General features: G+C 33.3%; 1 protein-coding gene across 1 annotated transcript in view; it reads right to left on the bottom strand.

Moving 5' to 3' along the window:
• The window catches only part of LOC149776966 (organic cation transporter protein-like), a 58,064-nt gene extending 49,384 nt beyond the window's left edge, over positions 1–8,680 (bottom strand). Inside the window, exon 1 of the mRNA XM_089941683.1 lies at positions 7,546–8,680. The gene's annotated coding sequence lies outside the window, so the exon portion shown is untranslated. The remainder of the gene's footprint in view (positions 1–7,545) is intronic.
• Between the last annotated feature and the right edge of the window lie 3,824 nt (positions 8,681–12,504).

Genomic DNA, 12,504 nt, shown 5'->3' with positions numbered 1-12,504 from the left:
AGATGATGTATACATGCAACTGTCACTGTCCCCATGATCCAACCTTAACCCCACAGAATCTGGCCATTTTGTCAGAACTTGCAAACTATCAAGATACCCATCAAATAATAATGTACATACATGTACTAAGGATGAAATGACAAAATACAGACACCAGACTGACATTTACCCTTGGTCTGTTGTTTTTACCCTCAGCTATATGCCCAAGAGGCTGAAATTTTGGGATGGCAGTCAAAAGAGGGAGGCACTGGGATATTGTTTGATAAACATATAATTCAAGTTTCATATTTGGTTCTATATGGTCTTTTGTAGTCTTCAAATTTTAATCAAAATTTTATTTAAACAGTAGTGAAGTGTTCTCCTCTGAAAGATGGCAGGGTTAAGAAATCGCCACAAGCACATGTACTGGTACATGTTATTTATGTGGATTCTATAATTGGCAATCTTTCCAGGCCTGCCATCCATATCAATATTTTTTAAAATAAATCCCTATATATTATAACCGACGTTAACCCCCTATAATTTTTCCAAGATCCTTAATAATAATAATAATAATATTAACAATGCTTTATTTATAGAGGGTGACTCATTAGTCAAGGACTATTCTCCCTTGAGGCCCTATTAAGGAGAGTATAACAATGCGCATTATATGAAGATAGCAAAAATTACTGTTTATTTTAACATCTTTATTATTCAAATACTAAATTCCATTATCTATTAGAACTGAAGCACATACATGCTCATGATATCTCTTCTTAAATACTCTAATATTTTCAGCAGATTTTATATGTAGTGGAAGCTTGTTCCACAGAACTGTACAAGAATATTGGAAGCTCTTTTTAAATTGCTCTGTTCTTGGTTTTGGTGCTAAAATGTTTCCATTTGATACTGATCTCAGCTGGTATTGTGTTGAAAAAAGCCTGAATAAGTCCTGAAGATACTCTGGTGCAGTTCCATGCAGACATTTATATAAAAGAACTGCCTTGTGAAAATCTATCATGTCATATATTGTGAACCATTTGAGTTCTGTAAAAAATACTTTTGAGAGATCATCAATAGATCCATCTAAAATAATGCATGCTGCTCATTTCTGAAGTTTATAAATCTTGTCAAGCTCAGATGTAGCACAGTTTCCCCATACATATGAATAATAATCCATTGTTGGAAGAATATATGACTTGTAGTATAGATTTCAAGTTTCCATAGGTAAATATTTCTTGATTCTGCTGAGTAGGGCAATTTTGGATGACAGTGTTTTACAAAGCTTATCAATATGGTCATTCCATAATAAATTATTATCTATGGTCACACATACAAGCTTTTCATGTTTGACAATTTCTAATGGATGATTATTTATTGCAAGATATAGTTCTGGGTTCCAGAACTTGTGAAGCTTTTGTTATGTCCACAAAATCATACATTTTGTTTTACCATCATTAATTACCATCCTATTTTGTTGTACCCAGTTCTGGACTATAATAACATCTGAGTTTAAAACTGAGCCTTGAGGGACTCCTGAATGAATTGTGCGAGCTTGAGAGCTAATATTGCCAATGCTTACTTGTTGACACCTTTGGTTTAGGTATGATCTAAACCAGTTTAAAGGATTGTCGAACCTGTAACAGCTCAACTTTTGCAGCAGAATTTCATGATCAACAAGATCAAAGGCTTACTTGAAGTCAAGGAAAACAATCCCAGTCATATGTCCATTATCCATTTCCTTCAGCCAAAGATCAGTTAATTTGGTAAGTTCTGTTTGGCATGAGTGATACATTCTAAATCCTGATTGCATTTTATGAAACAGAGAGTATATTTCAAAAATTTTTTTATAGACCTGAATGGCTACATGCTTTTCAAATAATTTTGATAATATAGGTAGAATTGATATTGGCCTGTTATTCCATGGATCCTATTTTTCTCCTTTATTAAACATAGGTGTAACCTTTGCACATTTCAGTGTTTCTGGAAAACTACGAATCATTATACTCAAGTTTATGATATGCATTAGTGACTTTGTTATTACTGGTGCAGCAATTTTAAGAATTCATGCGCCGATCCCATCCAATGCAGAGGATTTATTAATATTCACCTTAATTAGCATATCAAAAACATCAGCTTCACTAACATTAGCTATTGAAAAATAATTATCATCAGGAATTTTAGCTCTTATAAATAACAGAACAACGTCAAGTTCAATTGGGCTGTTAGTCTGGTTCTGAATACTGTTACTGGATATGCTTATGAAGAAATTGTTGAATATTTCCACAATGTCTTGTACAGATGTTGCTATATCATCATTTTGCTTAAGTTTATTGGGAAGACAACTGTTCCTGGGTGAGTTCAGCTCTTTTGGATGCTTCCACAATGTCTTGGTACTCTTACTTTCATTAATAGCCTGTTTATAGTAGTTCTCTTTTGCCTTATCTATCAGGTGCTTAGTTTTATTCCTCCACTTGCTATAGCTTTTCATGTCATTTTTCTTGTGCAAATTATCTCTTAGGTGCCTAGCCTTATTGATCTCAGGGGTAATCCACCTGGGTGTAATTTAGTGTTTAACCCTTTTTGTTTTAATTGGGGCATGTTTGTCTATGGCTGCACTGAACATTGGATATCATTTCTCTAAGGAAGTGTTGACATCAGTTATATTGCAGACTGATTGGAAGGGTTTGCAACCTAAATCATTTAAGAACATTTCCTCATCAAACTGTTTAAAGTCCCTGTATTGTATTTCAATGTGTTGACTATTGTTAGATGATTTCAGAACATGTCTAGTTATACAGACTGTGTAGTGGTCACTCAGTGCATACGCTGGCACATTAATTTCACTTATGTTTCCAGGTTTATTAGTATAGACATGATCAATAATAGTAGCACTTTTATCTGTTACTCTAGTTGGGGTGTTAATAAATTGAGTAAAGTTGTAAGTTTCAAAGTTACTTATCCATGTTAATGGTGGAATTTTCATGTAGTCAATGTTAAAATCACCTAATATGATAGTTTCTAAATCTTCCTTTAGTAATGCTTTTTGAATTTGCACCTCAAATCTATCAATCCAATCAGCTGTGGAACTAGGTGGTCTATAAACTTAACATAAGAGTATTGGCTTTGATTAGGTAAGGGTTACTTCAATCCAGATACTCTCTACCCCAATAGTCTCTAGACCAACATGTCTATTATAACTAATGGAACTGTCTACATAGAGAAGAATACCCCCACCCCCATGGAGTCTTTTTTTTTTCTTTTAAAGTTGAACCCCTGTATCTGGAGAGCCAAATCATCAGTATCATCAGAAAGAAAGGTTTCACACAGATCTATAATAATGACTGATCTAGTCTGCTGTAACATTAACTTTATATCATTCAGTTTAGGGAGGATATGTTGAATATTTAGGTTGATTACTTGCAGACCTCTTTTGAGGAGGCCAAAGACATGACAATTTCAGAGGATTGATTTTCAGACAAGGTAGTATGCAATGCATTGATTTTAGACTTGACAGATTTCTTTTCATCACCTTGATTATTTACATAAACACATGAAGAAGATAACATACAAGATCCATCTGTTGTACCATGACCACATGTAGTAGACACATGAGAATGTTCAATATGAGACTGATTTACATACCTAAAAGAAGACATTGATATATTAGACACGTGAGGAGCCTCAGAGGGAGAAGTAACTTGAACAGTATCATACAGCTTTTTACATGTTAACAAGCTGCACTTTGTACACAAATCAGATAGTGCCTGAAATCTGTTTATAGAATTATAATTATTACGTTGAAAAGTATACACATATTCTAATGCATTTTGTTGCTGAATATGTGTTGCATAGGCCTGCACATCATCACTGCCTTCTACCTATTGGTATGTGCACAACTTTTGCTTATGTCCTAGTTCATTACAAAGATGGCAACAAATCTGTTTTCCATGCAGACATCGCTGTGTTACATGACCACGCTTTCCTCAATACAAGCAGTTTTCTGACTTATGCCTAGCCAATTTTATAAGTCTTATATACTGGTCTATATTCCTTAGGAGCATGGCAGTACCTCTGTTAGGCAAGCGGATTCAGTCTCGCTGATATAATTGTTGGTTCATTCAATTGTCTTTGAAAAAGGTCCTCACTCCTGTATTGTGGAACAAAGAGTATTTGGAAATTTTCACACTTCCTTATAAGCTGTAAATCTGAGGGAATGATTAGAAATTAAACAAGAGATTCAAATTCAAAATTGAAACGATTAGAAAAACACTGCATGATCCATGATCATGATGTGTGTGCGTGATTTTGATTTTTAACATAGCTTTAACAATTTTTCAGTCATTTTGCTACGATGTCTATGTCTACAGCAATACAGTTTATAGTGATCTCTAGCACTGGGGCATCATACTGCAGACATGTAGCATGATGTCCCACCCAGTCACATTATCCTGACACCAGGCAGACCAATCCTAACACTAACCTCTTAATGCTGAGCGCCAAGCAAGGCAGCTGTTAGTACCATTTTTGTAAGTCTTTGGTATGACTTGGCCGGGGATAAAACCCACGACCTCCCGCATCCTAGGCAGATGCTCTAACCACTAGGCCACAGAAGCGGTCATGATCATGATGAATGTACTCAAAAACAATTGATCTGTCAATATGATCATGAATGTACTCATCATAATGATCTGTCAATATGATCATACATGTATCCAATACAGATGCTCTGTCAATATGATCATGAATGTACTCATCATAATGATCTGCCAATATGATCATAATGAATGTTGTTGTTGTTGTTATAGGGTTTAATGCCATTTTTCAGTACAAGATATGCTATACATGGCAGCCAGTATAAATGGTGGAGGAAGAACCCTGGAAAAGCCCAGAAATAACCACCGACCCACGAGAAGCTACTGGCAAGCTTTCTCACAAACCCACATTGGCCAAGTTCAAGACTTGAACCCATGCAGACAGAGATGAGATGGCAGTGATCCATAATGGTGAGCGCTTTAGACCACTCAGCCACTCGGGGCCCTCATAATGAATGTTCTCAATACAATAATCTGTCAACATGATCATGATGTTACATGTTTAGGCTCTAATAAACAGTAACAAAAGAAAGAGTGAAAACAACAAGCTTTCAAAAATTTAACAAATAATTTATTTCCCGAGAAAAACACTGTAAAAATGAAAAAATAAGAACTTATGGTTTTAAAAATCCAATCCAAAAATCATCCAAGAATTAAATTTTAGAAGTCCTAGTAATGAAATGTTCTAATGAATTCAAGTTTGAGTCCCGACAAAAAATCCAAAATGGAAGGCGATGATGTCCAAGAATTCTGTATGAGCACTCAAATATTTCCAGGAAAAAGAATAATTCTTTTAGAATCCAAATAAATTGAAAAAAAATTAAAATATAACTCCAAACTGATCACAACAAGAGAAAAAAGAAAGACCTTTATATCCCAGTGTTTAGAAGCCCAACTGACTAATTTCTCTATAGAAAAAGGTTATACAGTAACTTGAGACACAAAACAGATTCCCGGATGAGGGTCAACTCTCCAGAATTTCGAGAATAGCAATGAAGTATTTACGTTTAAAGGCATGTAGTCCCAGTCAGCCTCGATTTCATGATTATCATTCACGATTTAAGAATGGATATTTTTAAAAAAAAGTTGTTTAATAAGATCCTCAATCAAGGTCAGGAACTAGGTCATCAAAAGATAGAAAGTTCGGTGTTTATGATTAAACAGTCAAGTCAAACTAATTTCTGGAAAATATCAAATTCCTAGTAAACAAAATTACATTACTCTGACATCTAATGAAATTAAAAATAAAAAGATTTTTAAACTTAAAATTAAATTAAATATAAATTAAATCAAATGCACATAACAATGATGAATGTACTAAATACAAATGATCTATCTATATCATGAATATACTCATCATATCGATCTGTCAATATGATCATAATGAATGTTCTCAATACAATGATCTGTCAACATGATCATAATGAATGTTCTCAATACAATGATCTGTCAATATGATCATAATGAATGTTCTCAATACAATGATCTGTCAATATGATCATAATAAATGTTCTCAATACAATGATGTGTCAATATGATCATAATGAATGTGCTAAATACAAATGAGCTGTCAATATAATCACAATGAATGTACTCAATACAAATCTGTCAATATGATGACAATGAATGTACGCAATACAAATGAACTGTCAATATGATCACAATGAATGTACTCAATACAAATGAGCAGTCAATATAATCACAATGGATATACTCAATACAAATCTGTCAATATGATGATGATGAATTGTACGCAATACAAATCTGTCAATATGATCATGATGAATGTAATAAATACAATTAATCAGTCAATATGATCACAATAAATGTACTCAATACAAATAAACTGTCAATATGATGACAACGAATTTACTCAATACAAATGATCCTTCATTATGATCATGATGATACTCAAAAAAATTGATCTATCATACAAATGTTCTATTCTACTGGTAATATAAGCATCTTATTATCCCTATATTATAAAAATGTTTTCCCTATATGAACTGTTGTTGCTTGTTTTTACATATATTGCTTTTTAAAAAAATCCCTATAAAATCACTACAATTTATACAAATATGGCAGGGACATGCCTTTTTAACAAGGAAATCATTTTAAAAAAATAAAATTGCTGTCCTTAGTTAAAAATTACTATATGTGATAATGAAAAGTAACTTTTAAAGCAGAAGTCTCTATCAAATTAGTATATCTTCCCTACCTTTATTCCGTTGGTAACTTGTTCGACTGAATAGAAAGTGGAACGAAGATCAACGTATATGCCAGTTTTAATTTGAAATTGAAACTGAAACAAGGAAAATGCCTGATTTTGTTTTCCACTGATAAGTTACATTTAATATCCGCGAGTCCTATGTTTACCTGTCTTCCTATACAGCCGATAAATCAGCTCCACACCTATAATACTGACTGGCGGTTTATCGTCCATCAGCATCAACACTGATTGGGAGCTGGGGCTTTATTCTCAGACTACCTCTTGCTAAAACCGCATTGTTGATACTTTATGAAGACTTTTATATTCTGGTCTTAGGTCTCACAGGAGTCTGACATTTTATTAATTAATTTATGGTACCGATAAGGTGATTTCGTATTGTCAGAGATTGCATCATACTTTACTGAAAAAACGTCAGACTCCTGTGTTAGGTGTAACCTTACCGACATCACTCTACAAATGGTCACGTCAATCCGCAAACAGGCATGAACCTTGTACACAAACAGGGCCGGCGCCAGACCCGGCCAGACTATCTGGCGCCCTAGGCAAGGTTAGATTCTGGCGCCACCCACCCACCCCCGGAAAATATCAATTTCAAAATTTATAAAGAATAATTTTTTTTAAAAAATGCGCCTCCTGAAATCAGCGCCCTAGGCGGCTGCCTAGTTTGCTTATACAGTATGGTATCGCCGGCCCTGTACACAAATGAATTAAACAAATCTATTATATTAACACTTAGCCTACCTAATCTATCATCAGCTTCCGTTTTTGTATGTCCCGATTTAGGACCTAACTCCTACGCATGCGACGTTGGTTGCTGCAGTGGTCAAGTATACCTCACGATTCCTGACTGGAAACCAAACCAACATTGAGGTGAATCTCACGGATCACTACCTAGTCTGGTTCCCTGACCTCTCTCCACTCCGTTATGAGGAGTGGGAACCAGACTAATCACTACCTCTAAGGTCAATTGATCGCCAGTTGTCAATCATTCTGCTCTATTGACCAATCAGCGAGCGCTATTATACACACCTCCGGATACTGTTTGCGTCCGCCAGTTTCATCCGACAAGCTGCTTCTGTCGATATCGACTCGGCTATTGTATATCAATAATTTTTTTCAGTTCTTCAGTTGAATGCTTCCAGATCATAAATATGTCATCTAAAAATCTGAACCTAAGAGATGGATTAAACTTTTCGTTTTGAATAAAATCCTTTTCTAATTCACCCATGAGAGGGAAGAGTATATATAGGAGCCATCGCAATACCCATTATCTGTATGTAATTCGCATTATTAAATTGAAAATAATTATTTTGTTATCAAGAAAATATTTGCACGCTTCAATACCATCTGCATGCGGAATGTTGGTATATAGTGATGTTACATCTAATGATACCAGGTTTGAAATTATCAGATAGATGTGGAATAGACTTTGACTTTTTAATGAAAGTAGTTGAATCTTTAATGTATGAAGGAAGTGATTTCATTAAAGGTTGAAAAACACTATCAATAAATTTGGATATGTTTTCAGTATATGAATTACAACCTGATATAATGGGTCGTCCTGGAAAATTTAAAGGTAAATTATGGTCAGGATTTGTATGAGTTTTGGGTAATATGTAGAATTGAGGTGTACGTATGTTAAGAGGGAAAGTATCAAATTCCTCACATACGGAATTATTATTTTTAGCGATCTCATTAAAAATGCATGTTGAAAATTTTTATTTAATTTCTAATTGACGTTCAACTTCTTTAACATAATCATCTTGATTCAGAATAACAATAGTGTTTGACTTATCATCCTTTTTAATCACTATACTGTCGTCATTCATTAGATTATATACAGACTTAATTTCGTCCTTATAAATATTACTATGATATTGCTTTAATTTAGTTAATATCTCTTTTGTGATCGCGTATATATATATATATATATATATATATATATATATATATATATATATATATATGAATCACGTGTATATATATATATATATATATATATATATATATATATATATATATATATATATATATATATATATATGAATCACGTAAAAGATGACTTAATTCTGTTATAAAAAGGTTTGTCTCTGTCTCAGTGTTGTTTCATATGGCAAATATTGCTCACCAATATCGTCTGGTATATCTTTTAATGTTACCACGCACGCCATTTTCACCGAATGTTTGTCGGAGGTTAAGAAGTTGTCAAGTCACGTGTTCGGTAGGCGGAGCGATCTACCTTCTGGCGTAAGGTCAATTGGAATATCTTCGACTATTTCTGCGAGGAAAAAAATTATACCCCGGATGTTTATCAGCGCAGTCACAAATAGGACATTTCTCTGCAAGAAACGCAACCACAATACATTATGTGGTCTTCAGCGAATGAAATGTAGAATTAACCATAGTAGCTCGTATCGTTTCTTACAATTGACCTGTCATACATGTACTATATAACAACAGTTGACATGTCATGCATATACTATATAATGACTATAACGGGTTTGTATTATCTGACTATAGTTATTATGTGGTACATGTATAACAACAGGTCAGTTGTAAGCAACGATACGAGCCCCTGTCGAATTAACTGGGAAGTATGCATGTACGTATGCATTAGGTTACAACAGTGAAGTTGGGAATTAAAAGTTCGATACATTCGCCACTTCAAACTCAATCCAGAGTGGCCGAGGGGTCTCACTAAACACCCCAAGACACCCCAAGATTCGCAAAAAGCACATTAAGACTCAATCATTTACTGTACCTATTTTAAATTTCAACAACAACACAAACAAACTGAGAAACAAAAAGTGTGAATATTTAGCGATTGTTTATTTAACAGAAAAAGAAGCGAGATCATAGATTTGACAAGGGAAATAACTCATTTCATTTCGACGAAGAGTGTTCGGGTGCAGTAACGTGAATATTTATCAACATTTATAAATAAGTAGCAATACCACATGGGAGCAAGACATTTCGACCGCAAGAAAATTCCCTAGACATTTCGACCCCAAGACACTTCAACTTCAGTCAAGGGACAGTTCGCCCCAAATTCATGCATATTCAAAATAATTAGCACTAATATTAATTTCCACTAATCACGCCATTATTCATTGACGTCTACAATTAAAGAAGATACCAACACATCTCTAAGTCGCCGAAAAAATGTCAACAGTTAATTAAAATTAAAGTCACATTTATTAAGTTAATGAATGCATGCTAATCTGAATGAAAAGAAATCACGTTTACTGCACACTAGAAATTTGCAAAAAAAAAAAAGAGTTGTTTTAGAAACAATAATTAGCACGCTGCTATTGGTCATTCGCACTAATCGCATGGTTATTCACTGATGTCTGCAATAAATAAAAAAAAAAAGATGTAAACAGTCAACTATAATTAAAGTCACTTTTATTAAGTTAATCAATGCACGTTAATTTGAATGAAAATAAAAAGGTTTGAAAATTAAACGCACCACACGTTTTAAATTTGTACAAAAGAGCCACACGTGTGTAAATTGTGGATTAATTTATAGTAGTTACAGTTTATGTGACTTTTCGATCGGATATATTTTGGTACAATATGAACTGAAATGTGTTAATTGTGACAATAGCGTTTTATCCTTGTGTACAAATATCATAATCATGTCAGGCCTCGTTAGCTTATTTTGTCTTGTAATATATGCGGGAAATGTCAGCATCGCATTTAAGATACAGGTTAGTGTAATGATTCATTATCCTTTTTAATTCTGTCAATCTTCCTGTCTTAAATATTTATTTATTTATCTATTTCTGAATTGAACATACCAAGTAGCATAGATGATGCTTGTATATTCATACATTTTAGATATAAAAGTATATATATAATTTTTTTTTTCCTTCAAGCTTACCAACTTCATACAGTTATAGAATTTCTTTATTTTTAGAACATAATGAAAATAATTAAATATTGAATCAATTAGCGATTAGTAAAAAACATCTTACTAATTTCAATATTTCAGGCTGATTCCAATATTGTTTGAAGTAATTGAGAAGTATTAAATGTTTGACTTTAAATGCCAATATATCATGTTCTGTAGTTTCCAAAATTATTTCTAAATTAATTATTAATGAGCATGAAGTTAGTAGCGAAATCTTCTATACAATAAATCAATACTACGATTACAGATACATGTCAATTAGTATCATTTAGCTTTCCAAAACACAATATATATTTAATAATTAGTAGTATATAATACTAATAGCTTTATTAATTACGGTGTATTTTCCATTTAGTGATTTCATGTACTTTTATTTCTATATACGTTTATTGTCCTTGAGGACGTTTCTGAAAATCTCCGTGGTTTGTTTTTTGGATTTGCACCTCCAGATGCTGTCATATATGTGACAAATATGTTCCTTTTTCGTTAACTGATAATTCGCACTGTCGTAAAGAGCACTTCTATCAGCCATGAAATGGTGATGTGTCATGCTGAAAAGTTTATATATAAGATCTTGCGCGTGTTGTGGTTTCCAGTCAAACGAAAAGTTGTACAATGTTATTGATGGATGCATTGTCATTAGTCAAATTCATGCATTCAGTATTTTTGCAGCTATCTTTTTGAAAAAATATTTATGTAGTCTTGGTTTCAAGTTTTTATAAAGTATGGTGCAAATGTCTGATGCTGTTCATTGATGACTGTTTCCAAAAGTTCTGATCGACTTTAAAAATCTATTTTAGTATTTGTGTCTGTGATGACACTGGTATCAAATATTTGGGTCTTTATTATATCACGTTCACCCTTTTATACCCATATTTTATTTTGAAGGAAGTGCCTGACATTATCCTTCAGATGTCTCGTGCAAAGATAGCGTGTAACCGAGGGGAATACAGGCTATATTGGCTTGGTTATATTCTTCTCATGATCACTTCCAAATTCCATCATTTCAAGCACTCTTACTTCCACGGACTAAACACCTCTGTCTAGCTCTGTAGCAATATGTTCCAGAAAGCTCTTGTAAGTTCTGTAAGAAGCGTCTGTGTACAGAAGGACAGGATCAATACATATCGGATGATTGTTTGTACTGTTTCCGACAACTCTTTGATACGTTATACCATCGTTTTACTTGTCAATAACTCTTTATGCAATTTGTTTTGTAAATATAATGCGAAGAAAGCACGATTTGCTAGAGAACTCAGTAGTCAATAAATATGCATTGTTGTTTGATAGTGTTGATAATGGCTTGATTTACTAAAAGTTAATTTTATATTTTCTTCATGGAAATATTGGAAAGTTACTTTGGTAAAAATAAATGTAAATTCGATAGCTCATATATATTGTTTCTGATTTCAGCTAGAAACTTGCTATATTAAATAAATTTAAAACGATGAAAATCTACCTTGTATATTCTATTACTGTGCTTGCGAAAGCATTAATAACTTCTAAAATAAACCAGTTATGTGTGTTTCATCGTTTTTCTTCTTTTATTCAGTCTGTAATTTGGGTAATATATTTGGCATATCCTCTGGATTTGCTATTGAGACAGAGTAATTCATACTGAGAATTAAACGATTTGGTGGTTTGTGAGTTATTATTGATAATTAATTGTCTATGTGACTGTACCAATCATTAAATGGCCTGTATAATCAGTCAGTTTAGATAAATTACATCTGATATATCAAGCACGACATTGATGTAAAATCGAAAGGAATTGCAGAGCAACTTTC

Source organism: Sinohyriopsis cumingii, chromosome 18, assembly GCF_028554795.1.
Source record: "Sinohyriopsis cumingii isolate HCF-2022 chromosome 18, ASM2855479v2, whole genome shotgun sequence".
Classification (NCBI taxonomy): domain Eukaryota; kingdom Metazoa; phylum Mollusca; class Bivalvia; order Unionida; family Unionidae; genus Sinohyriopsis; species Sinohyriopsis cumingii.
The sequence above is the reverse complement of the archived record's forward strand: the minus strand, read 5'-3'. Positions and strand labels throughout refer to the sequence as shown.